Genomic DNA, 10,184 nt, shown 5'->3' with positions numbered 1-10,184 from the left:
GGCCCATACAAATTGATGATAGTTAAGGAAAATCCCAACTCTTCTGGAAAAACTTCAATACCTTGTCTAGAATCAATACTCCATGAGTTTGCAAGTTTTATTTGTCGAGTGTTCCATCCCAAGGGAAAACCACCCAGCTGACCATGAACATCTAAAGCAACAAAATTCCAGTGACAAAATAAAAATTCAAGCAACTTTGTGATTGAATCCCATCTCTGAGGATTTCTTGAAGGAGGATGATGTCAGGGTTATCTACTTGAATCATCCTTTTAATGTCAATTTTTTTGGAGGGACTCGCCAATCCTCTGCAATTAAAAGAAAGAACTTTCATAAGAAAACCTAATTCGTAAGCTTTTGTGGATATTCCACTGGACAATTCGTCACAATAGATTTGATAAAACCATATTTAAAAATATAAAATCTACACTATTAAGGTTTTATTTATCTTTAGATTTATGGATCTATAGATTACTATTAATTGTGTATGCATGCAAATTAAAACTATGCATAAAATAGAGAACAATGAAATAAGAACTCACAAACCGTGATTTGACACAAGATATGATTAGGGAAACCCTATCAGGAGAAAACCCAGCTAGAAGGTAAGGTCGTGTTGTTTTCTTCGTTGAATAGAAAATGGTTGCAAGTACAAAGAAATACGACATGTGGCTCGTGGGCTACAATAGTGCACAAATCCTCTTTGTGTGCCCTATGTTCTCTCCCTCTCGCATATTTTTGCTCATCTATGGAACATATGCACTCAAAAGAATGAAACCTCTTTTCCTCTTAGTGGCTTGTTTATAACACAACCCGATAGACTACTAGTGGTTAGGTTTGACTAACTCAACTCTTAACGAGAGTTACAACATGGACTCTTCTAGAGTCTTCTTCATCATAATCAGGTGGCTAGCCCCTTTTTCATGAATAATGGTGGTGAAAACAAGGTGGTCAACTTCTGAGTGGCATGACTTTTGCATACAGACTCTGATTGAGGTGATTCTTGCGCTATTGGAAAGGTCTTTGCATGTAGAATATGAAAAAAGATGTCACACTAAAGTGCCAAACTTTTACCCCCCAAAAAACGTTGTTTTATGCCTCAAAATGCTCTTAGAAGGTTTTATACCCTGATTTGCCAAATTGCGTCTCGTCGGTAAAATTGGTTTCATGAGTTGATTCCTGCACTTTTTCCACTCTCAAAGCATCAAGATGGATGACAAACAATATAATGATCCAATCTGGATCATAAACCCCCAAGGGCTTTCCTTGCTCTAAGAGCCCCATCAATTGATTATCGTCTATCCACTGCTAGAATTTCATGATCCTTCTCCTTTGCTTTTGTGATATGTAACTTCATACCTCAACTTTTCCCCCTTGAGTGGAGATAGATGACTTCCCAAGCCCCTTGTCAAACCCTCCAAAAAGGGAAAAAATTGTATGGAGCGAAGGTTATAAAGTATATCTCCCTCTTCTAGATCATCAGAGATACCCATACACGATTCATCTATTGACAATATGTAAAAAAATAATAATAACAAATTGATTTTGTAAAATTTTCAATGAATCTTTTCCTTTCCAAAGGAAAGGAATTCTCTTTTGTATATCTTGATCTTCTAGAATCTTTGCAAGAAGGATGGCTAGAGATTCATTGGAAATACACTAGCCCCTGTTAATTCATAAAATTGGGTCATAATCTTTTCTTTTCTCTTTCAATTCCACATATTACTCCCCATATTACCTACTGTAAAGAAAGGAGGATCCATATGCCACTATTTGGCCTATGTTTGAATCCCTCAGTGCTTTTTTTTTCAAGAGCTCACCCGGAGAATTTTGGAGTTCCTTTAGAGACTGAGACTATGGGTTCATCTTGTGTTTTTCTCCCAATGTCGATCCTCCTTGAGAAGATGAACCTCCCTCTCCCCCCTCCCCCTTCGACTTTGGATGGCCCAACGACCTGTCACCATTTCCTACTCTAGTCTGTGCTTCCCTTTCTTCTAACACTAGGAGGGTATTTAGAGAACAACTGATGGCAGATTGTATCTCCTCTAGCCCCACTTATCCACCTCCAAGAGAGTGGCATGGATTTAGGGTTTGAAGAAAGACCTCTTCTAGAAACCCCAAAGACCCTTCCCTTGCATACCCTGGATCTTCAAAAAAAAGGGGGAACCTTGACCCTGTTAAATAAATTGTATCTATCACGGTTAAACTTTGCATGCCACTAGTTGGAGAGGGGTGCAACTGGTGTGAAACCCCCAAAACCCTCTGTTACCACATGTTCCCAAATCTGAGAAGGATGGATTGGGTTCTGAAGAGAACCCAACTGAGGGGCTGAAAAGTGGGAAGTAAATCCTTCCACACCCATATTCGAGGTTTGAGCCTTGCACCTCGACAATTCAAAGTCTTACATTGTTAATTTTGAAATCAATCTCCTAAATTAAAAGTCTTCTTGTTAAGGCCGTTGTTGAGTATGTCCTATTTGGCCACCAGTTAGGTTTTTGTTCAATGGAATCAAATCTGCTCCAATTTTCAAGGGATCTGTCTTGATCTCTTTCTCTGTTTTCCCAACACCTTTCGTTTAGAGGCAATGCCTAATATCCTTTAGGCTTGCTCTCATTTTACCTGCACAGACAAATTTAGCAAACGTAAGAACTCACGAAATTAAGAAGTCTGTCCAGCATATTAACCAACATAACTAAAATCCCGGAAAACTTTGTTTTAAATTAAATCAGCTTGCTAAGTTATCGCGGTTAAACTTTGCTTGCTAACCTTGTTTCACCTTTAATTGCATTTTATTGATATGATCCAGGGATCCAGGGTTCGATGGATGCAATGAGTAGTATCTATCAAAAGAAGCTGGATGCTAGGCTTTACCTTAATTATTTCCTAAAGATGACTAACTTCCTTTATTAGTCTAATCTATTGATTAAGCAAGCTTAAAACGAAATCTGGTCATTCGGGGTGCGAGGCATGCACAATGCTTTTGTTCAAGTAAGAGGCCGGATGGGCGGATTTGTTATTATTCGTTGATAAATGGTGATTAAGACCTTAACTTAATTATTGATAAAAAGATTTTAACAAAACATTCAGTCACCCGGGGGCGGAAGGTGTGGCTTGTTGACAGAGTGGTTAAACTATTCTACGGTTAAGGCTAGCCTGGATGGGCGGATACACGAAGAGGATTCCAAATACCATACAACAAAATGCAAATTGGTGGCAGGTTCAATTCATTTACAAATTGATAAAGGTAATCCACCTAACCGGGCATCCGAGGAAGCAAAGGAATATCACTTGGATGGATAAGGCGGATGCTAGATGGGCAGCGAAGGAGTCCGGATTTTTCAAGAAATTTAACACAAAGACTTTGTAAAATCAAAGAAAATAAGGAGTTTCTTATAAAAGTACTGAAAACAAATTATCAATACTTTACATATAGGAAAATAAGCAAGTCAAAATAAAACTTTTTAAACTTTTTAATAGGGTCCCCATTTATTTTGGAAACAAATGAGGGGTTGTTGTATACCTGACAATACCACCATACCCTGGGATGTAAAAAATGTTAGAATAAATCAAGATTGTTAGATTCTCTGAGTAAATAGATGCCCAACAGTTTTCATGTATCCAAGACATTCTAAGATGCAAAAAAAAAATCAGAAAATATCGTGACTGTTAGATTTGCTTACTAAACAGATGCTTAATTTATATATATATATATATATATATATAATAAGGAAAACATTGCGGAATCCTTTTTCCCAGATAGAAGGCAACTCAACTACCAGCCACAAGAGCGGCTGATAACTCCAAGAGACTCAACCAGATTTAAACCTGTAACCTATGACATCCCTATTGACAACATCCCTTAGTTGAACGGTTTAACTAATGAAACTAACCCTCACTATTTATATATATATGAACATGAGAGTCTAATACTTCAAGGACAAAAACCATGATCTCAAAACTTGCTTGATATATTGTAGCATAAATACTTGTGGTTGGAAAAACAATGCTACAGCTTGCCATCATTTCTTAGGTTGATACGATGTCTGATAAGACACGGCATTTTGCCATTTTCTAATAATGGCAAAGTATTAATGATTAGCATGCAATAAAGTAATTAGTTGAGTAATTTTGGCTCAATCAAGAAAGCGGAAAGCCTAGTCATTTATACATGTAAAAGGTAGAAATTCTGGTGGAAGGATTTTCTATACATCTAGAAAAAGAAATATTAAATATTCCTCTAGTGAATCCTGAATTACAAGTCAATCTCTGTATATGTTAAAAAGAATAGCACAATGAGTTTCATTTCAGGATAGGAGACGATTGATGGTGATAGAGAGAGACGATTGATGGTGATAGAGAGGTATGTATGTTATATAAATAATTCCAAGATGTATAGACTTTAGGCATATTTTAGTAATGGGTATTTATGTCATAATGATATATATTTTTTTTATTGTGGTTTATGGACACGGGAAAATCTAGGTAGATTAACCTGAAAGATCTACTCACAGGTCAAACTAGCAGGGCTTAACTCCAAGGGCGTCGAGGAGATTTGACCCTGTGACCTCCCAATTAGCAAGGTACTTAGCAATGGAAACTCAACCCACTGAACTATTTCTCAAGGCTCATAATGATATATCATATAGCATATATAAATATACTGTAAAAAATGACATTCCCAATCAGATCTTCTCACTGATGACCAGTATCATGAAGAGCATCCAAAAAATTGGCAGATGCATCAAATGTTCTTGTACCTCCATTAAAAATATTTAAAAAAGCCCTGCAGTTGGGCGATTTCATAGAACTCAGAACAGGAGAGAAAACTGTGATGGTGATGATATATCATATAAGATATATAAATATACTGTAAATACTGCATTCCAATCACATCTCCTCACTGATCATCGGTGTAATAAAGAGCACCCAAAAAATTGGCAGTCGCATAAAGTGTCCTTGAATCTCCATAAAAATATTCGACAAACCTTGTAGTTGACCAATTTACTAAAACTCTTTAAACAAATAGTTATTTCGAACTACATTAAAATATGGTGAGTTAGACCGTAAACACCAGTTATGCACCGCATCATGGGTGGACAAGTGAAATTTTCTTTCTTACGGTTTCCATTTCTGGCTAGTCTCCTGAAGCTCATTCCTTTTTCCTTCATTTTGCACAGCATCATGGACAAATCCAATGAATTTTTCTTAATGGAGGTTCAAATTTCTGGTAGATCTCCTAAAGATCACCTCTTTTGCCCTTGATTTCCCTATCTAGCCTGGGAGCTATGTTAGGAAAGCAAGACATCTATTTAATCTCTTCCAATCCTTCCTAACCCATTCCTGCTCCTTTGTTCTCAATCATTTATCAGCAATTTTCTCAGACCGTTCCAATGAATACAAATTGTGTAATCACGAGTCATATTTGGTATTTTCTGGAGTTGAACCCTCTGGGTGTTACTTGCTGTGATGATTTTCTGATTTTTCACTTTTAGAAGTGCTTCAAAAAAATATACTCTAAGGGGCGCAATGCATTGGAGCAGACTTCCTTCATGACTCATATTTAGCATTTTCTGGAATTGAATCCTCTGGGTGTTACTTGCTGTGATGATTTTCTGATTTTCACTTTTAGAAGTGCTTCAAAAATATACCCCAAGGGGCTGCAAAGCAAAGCAATGAAGCATGGGGCAGATTGCCTTCAACTTAGATGCTGGCTCTCAAGGGTAACTATTCCACCAAAATCAGTGCTAGGTTTGAGGGGTAACTATTCCATCAAAATCACTTGAGATTCACACCCAGCCTCATCCTCAAAAAAAGAAGGGCCATTCAATTAGGGCAAATCACATTGAGAATGGAACCCTGGTATATGGCTTTGTACTCCATCCACCTCATCAATGAACCAACGCTCTGTTGGCATGATTTTCTGCTTTTCATTTCAGTTATTAGAAATCTACAAAAATTGCATATTGTCAATGACAAAGCATCTCCCTGAAAATCACCAGTAATCACCACAAGAGCACAGGCCATAATTAAAACGATGAAAGCGCTTGGAATCCCTTACTACAATTTCACGACCAACAACTTTGGAGATGAACTTGGTTGCAGTGTGACAATCACCACAAACACGAAGATTCTTGACAATTCGGATTGAAGTTCCAACTGGCGTACGAATAAGCCCAAATGCAATAGCCAACTTTTCACTATGGTGAAAGAGAATGTCTTCCTTCTGTTCCTCCTCCACGTCATGCAGTACGGAGTTTCTTTCTGGCACATACCCTGCTTCTTTCATCTGTCCTGCTAGTATCTCCAACTTTGCACAGATCTCATCTATTGATGGATGGGATCTGTCTCCTACCAGGAACTCATGCACAGTCCGATTGATCTCGATCCAGCTGCAGCCGGGATCCTTTTTCTTTACTGCCATGTCTGTCATCATTTTTCTCACCCTTGTTGCATCTTCCCATCGGCCCACCGCAGAATACATATTTGACAACAGCACGTAATTTCCAGAGTTTTGTGGGTTTAATACGAAAAGGCGTTCTGCAGCAAGCATCCCAAGTTCTATGTTAGCATGGATTCTGCATGCACCAAGCAAGGCACCCCATACTGCAGCATCAGGTTCAAATGACATGTTGTTGATAAAGTTATATGCCTTATCTAATTGGCCAGCACGTCCAAGAAGGTCTACCATGCATGCATAGTGCCCACCACTAGGTGTAATATGGTGATGTAGTTGCATTGAATCAAAGTAGTACCAACCTTCATCCACTAGACCTGCATGGCTACAGGCGGACAGAACAGCTAGGAAGGTGACATGATCTGGTTTTTTACCTGTGATTTGCATTTGTTCAAAAAGTTGGATAGCTTCCTTGCCCATCCCATGCTGACCATATCCCGTTATCATCACAGTCCACACAACCATGTCCCTCTCACACATTATGTCAAACACTCGACGCGCTTCCTCTATGCTCCCAGATTTCGAATACAAGTCTATAAGAGCACTCCCTGTGCCAATCTTTGTCTCAAAGCCACATTTTATTTCGTAGGCATGAACTTGGTTTCCCAATTGCAGGGATGCTTGGCCAGCGCATATCCTAAGAACAACGGCACATGTAAATTCGTTTGGCCTAAAGCCTGCCCCCTGCATATGACAGAAAACTGCTAAAGCCTCCTCCACAAACCCATGTTGGGCTTGTCCTGCAATCATGGTAGTCCAGGATACAACATTTCTCTGAGGCATTTCATCAAACAGCTGTTGCGCATCCTTCATACTTCCACATTTAACATACATGTCAAGGAGAGCACTTGCCAAAACGACATGAGACTCGAATCCACCTTTAACTACGCAGGTATGGATCCGTTTACCCTGCTCGAGGTCTGCTAAACCAGAACCAGCGGTGAGAATACTTGAAAGGGTGAACTGGTTTGGTTTCAAGCCCGACTTCTGCATTTCATAAAATACTTTCAAAGCCTCTTGTCCACCCCCACACTGAACATGTGCGGCAATCAGCGTGGACCATGAAACCACATTACGTTGAGGAATTTCATCGAACAGTTTGCGAGCATCCTCCATACTTCCACACTTAGCATACATATCAACAAGAGCAGTCCCCACAACGACACAGAGACGATCAAAACCACTTCTGATTATATGGGCGTGGATTCGCTTACCTTCCTCCAAATTTTCTAGCCCGGCACACGCTTTGGCAAGGCTTGCAAAGATGAATTCATCTGCAACAATACCAGCCCATCTCAACTGATAAAAAAGCATCAGAGCCTCCTGCCCCTGTCCATGTTGGGCATACCCTGTAATCATAGCACTCCATGCGTGGTTATTTCTTTCATGCATTTCGTCAAACAGTTCGCGGGCAACAACCAAATCTCCACATTTTACGAACATTATCAAAAGCTTGGTTTTCAGAAATCCATCCGGCTTAAATCCATGTTCAATCATATGGGTTTGCACCCGCTTTCCATCTGCTAAGGATTTATTGTCGATGCAGGCTTGCAACAGAGAAGCATATATATAAGAATCCACAACGATTCCTTGCCTGTCCATGGAATTGAGGACGTCTAGCGCCTCCTTTAACCGCCCTTCCTCACAGAGCTCCCTAACAGAGCTACCATTGAATTGTCTCTCAGATATTAAGACGGATAAGTTTGGTTTTTCCGGCGACGCGAACCTAAATGCACCGGTATTACCATTCTTGAGTCTATAAATGAGCTTCGCGGCAACATAATTCTTTCTCTGCATGGGATTCCATATCACACAAGCTATGGATTTCATATTTCTCTGCAACGATAATCTCTGAAAATTTTTATCAGATTTGTCGTTGATGTAAGTTTAATTTTTTTAAAATTATTGTTAATAATTTTTGCATCCATTTACCCTGGTTGATTAAGGAGCTCTGGCTAGTTTTCGTCTTGGGTTGCGTTACTGGTTTCGATCCCTTATTGACTGGACCGGGCCTGTCATTCCAAAGGACTAAGTGGTAAAGTTTCATGTTATCGTCACGTAAAGTCATCCCAAATTTCCCAGATTGCATGCTTTTTCTCTGAGAAGATCGTCATTAATTGTTTGTTATAGTCTTTCATTGCATGTTCTTTCACATTTTCTCGAAGGGTAAACTCATGTTTTAGTTCTTGATTTTTTAAATAATTTATATTAGTTTAAATAATTTTTGTAGTTGTTACTTTAGTATGTTTTATTTATTTTGGGTGATTTGAATATTCAAATTTAAGTTTTTGTGATCTATTTGATTATTTGAAAATATTTTTGCAAGAAATCATATTGGTATAATTTGGCCTATGCTTCTGGAACCAACCATTGTGAAGATTCAACCATTGTGGTTTATCTTCACGACAAGATGAAAATCAGATCATAGCTGCAAGTTAAATAGGGAGTGAAGACCTTCTAATGGCTATAGGGAATAACAACGAAAAAATGGCTTTGTTATTCCCCATAGCCATTAGAAGGTCCTCGCTCCCTATTTAACTTGCCACTATGATCTGTTTTTCATCTTGTCTTGAAGATGAACCACAATAGTTGGTTCGAAATGTGTCAGCGAAATTATACCAATGTGATTTCTTCCGAAAATGTTTTCAAATGATTTGAATATTTGTAAATATGGTTATTTTACAATTAACAAAAGAATTAAGATTGATTGAGCATAAGTATTTGAAGCCATTACGAGATAACATATAAAGGTGATGGAGTTTAAGAAAAAAATTACATTCTATAATCTTAGGTCTTTTTTTTTCCGGCTCATCTTATCATTATTGCACCTTTTTATGGTATTGAATCTAGCTTATAGTCTAAATTGAAGACAATAGAAGTGGATGAAACAAACTTCTACCTATACCCAATTTGTTCTCCCTACAAAGTTTGTTGACTTTTAGTTGCCATCTTTTCACTCATGTAAAGAAGGGAACTTTGAATAGGAAGATAGTTGATTTTTTGAGAAGAGGGAAGAGAGGAAAACAATGTTTTTTCATAGGAAAAAGAAGTGACATATTATGGGAGGGTTGTTATTAGAATTTTGAAAAACAAGTGAAAAACTAAGAAAGATTTTATTAGAGTTGACATACAACAATTTGTATGATTATGTAATCAATTTTTTTGGTACTAAAGTATTTCTCATATATCAAGGATGAAAAGGTAAAATTTAACACTTCCTTAGAGGATCATGTCAATCTTATAAAATGCATAATTGAATTTGATGAGCTTAAAACTATTGATGAGACAACTAGGAAGGTAAATACTACTATGAACGAAACAAATATAAATTGGAATTCAACAAGGCATGGAAGGAAAAGGGAAATGAGAAATATGAATTAAAAAAGAAAGGATTCAAGTCTTAGTAGTATAAGAATTAGTCAGAAAATTTCAATGAAGTTACCTAGCATGAAGTAGTTTTCAATAGAACTACCTCATGAAGTGACAATAAACAAACACAATCAATGGGAGGGACGTTAAAGCAGTCTTGGAAAGAACCTCCAAAATGTCAGTGATGTGGAGGAGATCACCTACCTAGACATTAGTCTACTAGATAAAAAAAATATTTGAACTATCATAACATACAATAAGCTACAATAATCAATGATATAGCAAGGACCATTCCTAGAATCTATGCAACTTTGGAGGATCAACAAGAAAACCACCAAATATCAATGGTAGAAGTTGAACATAA

At 37.8% G+C, this 10,184-nt stretch overlaps 1 pseudogene; it reads right to left on the bottom strand.

Annotated features, from left to right (window-relative positions):
- Positions 1–4,768: 4,768 nt before the first annotated feature.
- On the bottom strand, positions 4,769–8,558 carry LOC149229690 (pentatricopeptide repeat-containing protein At3g12770 pseudogene; annotated as a pseudogene).
- Between the last annotated feature and the right edge of the window lie 1,626 nt (positions 8,559–10,184).

Source organism: Pinus tabuliformis, chromosome J (assembly GCF_031772625.1).
Source record: "Pinus tabuliformis cultivar Carrire ecotype Pingquan chromosome J, CPIR1, whole genome shotgun sequence".
In the NCBI taxonomy this organism is placed as follows: domain Eukaryota; kingdom Viridiplantae; phylum Streptophyta; class Pinopsida; order Pinales; family Pinaceae; genus Pinus; species Pinus tabuliformis.
The sequence above is the reverse complement of the archived record's forward strand: the minus strand, read 5'-3'. Positions and strand labels throughout refer to the sequence as shown.